The sequence below is a fragment of the Triticum urartu genome, chromosome 3 (genome assembly GCF_003073215.2).
Source record: "Triticum urartu cultivar G1812 chromosome 3, Tu2.1, whole genome shotgun sequence".
Taxonomy (NCBI): Eukaryota; Viridiplantae; Streptophyta; class Magnoliopsida; order Poales; family Poaceae; genus Triticum; species Triticum urartu.
Genome location: NC_053024.1, coordinates 274,741,612 through 274,745,830, shown reverse-complemented (window position 1 = coordinate 274,745,830; position 4,219 = coordinate 274,741,612).

Sequence of the window (4,219 nt, the reverse complement as noted above, 5' to 3'; positions counted from 1 at the left end):
GGGACTGGGCATCCCGGTGACCAGCATTTTCTCATGAGTGAGGAGCGGAGTCCACTCCTCTTGAGAATAACCCGCCTAGCATGGAAGATACAGACAGCCCTAGTTGATACATGAGCTATTCGAGCATACAAAACAGAATGTTTATTTGAAGGTTTGGAGTTTGGCACATACAAATTTACTTGGAACGGCAGGTAAATACCGCATATAGGTAGGTATGGTGGACTCATATGGAACAACTTTGGGGTTTATGGAATTGGATGCACAAGCAGTATTCACGCTTAGTACAATTGAAGGCTAGAAAAAGACTGGGAAGCGACTAGCTAGAGAGCGACAACAATCATGAACATGCATTAAAATTAATCAACACCGAATGCAAGCATGAGTAGGATATAATGCACCATGAACATACATATCATAGAGGCTATGTTGATTTTGTTTCAACTACATGCGTGAACATGTGCCAAGTCAAGCCACTCGAATCGTTCAAGAGAGGATACCACCCTATCATACCACATCACAACCATTTTAATAACATGTTGTCATGCAAGGTAAACCATTATAAGCTCCTAGCTAATTAAGCATGGCATAAGCAACTATAATCTCTAATTGTCATTGCAAACATGTTTATTCATAATAGGCTAAATTAGGAACAATGAACTAATCATATTTACAAAAACAACAGTGGTCGAGTTCATACCAGCTTTTCTCATCTCAATAAGTTCATCATATAGTCATCATTATTGCCTTTCACTTACATGACCGAATAGTGTGGATAATAATAATAGTGAACGTGCATTGGACTAAGCTAGAATCTGCAAGCATTCAATTCAAAAGAGAAGACAACGTAATATGGGCTCTTGGTTAGATCAACAATAATGCATATGAGAGCCACTCAACATTTTAATCATGGTCTTCTCCTATCGACCCCCAAAGAAAAGAAAAGAAGTAAAACTATTTACACGGGAAAGCTCCCAACAAGCAAAAGAAGAATAGGAAATCTTTTTGGGTTTTCTTTTAATTACTACTACAAGAAAGAAAGTAAACTAGCTAAAAGCTACAACTAATTTTTTTGGGTTTTTCTTAAGGTTTATCAAACACACAAGAAGAAAGCATAAAGAGTAAAATAAACTAGCATGGATGATACAGTGAAAAAGTATGAGCACCGACAACTAGCATGAGTGTGTGAACATAAATGTAATGTCGGTGAGAAACACGTACTCCCCCAAGCTTAGGCTTTTGGCCTAAGTTGGTCTATGGCCACGGCTGGGCTGGCGGATATCCAAAGTAATAGTTGGGGTCGTACTGAGAAGAATCCCCCTGGTGCCACTGGTTGGCGATCTCTTCCGGATTCCACTGATAAACAGACTGCCGGTGAGGATCAAATTGTGGTTCCGGCTCTGGCTCTGTAGCTGGTGTGGGGTTTCGGTAGGTGTGAATGGCCTTCGGCGGAACAAGGTACTTGCCTGCAAATAAGTCAAACAAGGAAGGAGCAGGCAAAGTATTAGTCTCAGGGTGATTTTTATCAAATATCAGCTTGTACTTAAGCATCTTTTCATTATTCTTAATGATAAAATCATGTGCTACCATACTCTTATAGTCTAGAAAAACAGGAGGTAGCAACTTCTCTTCCTTCTCATAATGCCTAATAGGTATGTTAAAGTGTGCAGCGAGGCGCGAGGCGAAGATGCCTCCAAGGACAGGGCCCTTAGTACGGTTAAGATTTAACCGCTTTGCAACAATAGGACCCATACTAAATGTGTCATCACGGAACAAAGCATGGCACAAAATAACAATATCAGGGGCACTAAGGTTGCCACAGTTTCCGTGACCAATTAAGAATCTACTAGCAAATATTGAGAAGTAACGTAAAACAGGAAAACGTATGCTAGTAATTCTTGCATCGGAAACTTTCCTCGTTTCCCCTACATCAATTGTATCAATAAACCCTTCCACATCGTCATGATGTGGTTCCTCTATGTTTCCCTCAAAAGGTATCAAACAAACCCAACAAAAATCACAAAGTGACATCTCCTTATGCTCATCATATAAATAAAATTCCATCGTAGGTGGTGAGCTCCTAGCATGGAAATGAAAGTTTTGCACAAAGATATTGGTGAGTAAGAGATACTGTTCGCGTTGGTCATGGAGGAAGGCGGTGAGGCCTGCATACTCAGCCAATTCATAGAAATCATCATAAATCCCGGCTGCTCTCAAGAAATCATCACAAGGCCATTCACACGACCGAACCTCCGCGGTGCGAGGGATATTATACTTGGGCTTCTTGTTCTCTTCACTTTGTTTATCCTTCGAGCTTTGGCTCAATGAGCCCCTCAAAAATCTCTTCATCTTTTTCTGAAAATTTCTGAAATTTTTAGTAACTTCAAAATAAAAGTGAACCAAACTCAACAAAATTGATAGCAACTACTCCTACAAGTGCCTAGAGGCTATATCATGCATTAAAACTACTTTTGACCATATAAATTTGACATGCAAGATCAAGAACAGGGTCACCAAAGCAGCAAAAAAATTCAATAAATAAAGCACTAGAACAAAAACTAATTGGACCATTGGAGGAGTCACATACCAAAGAACAATCCCCCAAAGCAGTTTTGTGAATGGAGCTTTGAGCAAGGAGATCGAAAATGGCAGCAAGATGAGCTAGAACTCGTGCTTGAGCTGGTTAGTGATTTTTTTGGGAGGAAGAAGGAGTGTGTGGTAGCTGGAATAAGTGGAGGGGAGCCACCATGGGCCCACGAGGCAGGGGCGCCCGGGTGCGCGCCCTGGACCCTCGTGGCCAGGTGCTTGCTCCCCCTGCTGTGTTCTCAGTGCCAGATATTCTCAAATATTCTAGAAAAAATCATATTTAATTTTCAGGGCATTTGGAGAACTTTTATTTTCGGGGTATTTTTTATTGCATGGATAATTCAGAAAACAGACAGAAAAATACTATTTTTGCTTTATTTAATATAAATAACAGAAAGTAAAAAGAGGGTACAGAGAGTTGTGTTTTCTAAATTCATCCATCTCATGCTCATCAAAAGGAATCCACTAACAAGGTTGATCAGGTCTTGTTAACAAACTCATTTCGAATAACATGAAACCGGAGAATTTCGAATAACACTAGGTTACCTCAACAGGGATATGCACATCCCCAACAATAAGAATATCATATTTCTTCTTGACAGTAGGAAGAGGAAATTCAAAACCTCCAATAGTAATTGTTGAAATTTTCCAATAGAATTGATACTTGACTTGAGGTTGTTTCCTCGGAAAGTGTACCGTATGCTCATTACCATTAACATGAAAAGTGACATTGCCTTTGTGCAATCAATAACAGCCCCTGCAGTATTCAAAAAGGGTCTTCCAAGAATAATAGACATACTATCGTCCTCGGGAATATCAAGAATAACAAAGTCCGTTAAAATAGTAACGTTTGCAACCACAACAGCACATCCTCACAAATATCGATAGGTATAGCAGTTGATTTGTCAGCCATTTGCAAAGATATTTAAGTAGGTGTCAACTTATTCAAATCAAGTCTACGATATAAAGAGAGAGGCATAACACTAACACCGGCTCCAAGATCACATAAAGCAGTTTTAACATAGTTTCTTTTAATGGAGGGAGCATGGTGTAGTTGGTACTCAGGGATCTCCAAGTTTCTTTGGTATTCCACCCTTAAAATTATAATTAGCAAGCATGGTGGAAATTTCAGCTTCCGGTATCTTTCTTTTATTAGTAACTATATCTTTCATGTACTTAGCATGAGGATTCATTTTAAGCATATCAGTCAAACGCATATGCAAAAATATAGGTCTAATCATTTCAGCAAAGCACTCAAAATCCTCATCATCCTTTTTCTTTGATGGCTTACGAGGAAAAGCCATGGGTTTCTAAACCCATGGGTCTCTTTCTTTACCGTGCTTCCTAGCAACAAAGTCTCTCTTATCATAACGTTGATTCTTTCATTGTGGGTTATCAAGATCAACAACAGGTTCAATCTCTACATCATTATCATTGCTAGGTTGAGCATCAACATGAACATCATCATTGACATTATCACTAGGTTCATGTTCATTACCAGATTGTGTTTCAGCATTAGAAATACAAATATTATTGGGATTCTCAGGTGTGTCAATAACAGGTTCACTAGAAGCATGCAAAGTCCAATCATTTTTCTTTCTCTTCCTTTTATAAGGACTAGGTGCTTCTGCATTAG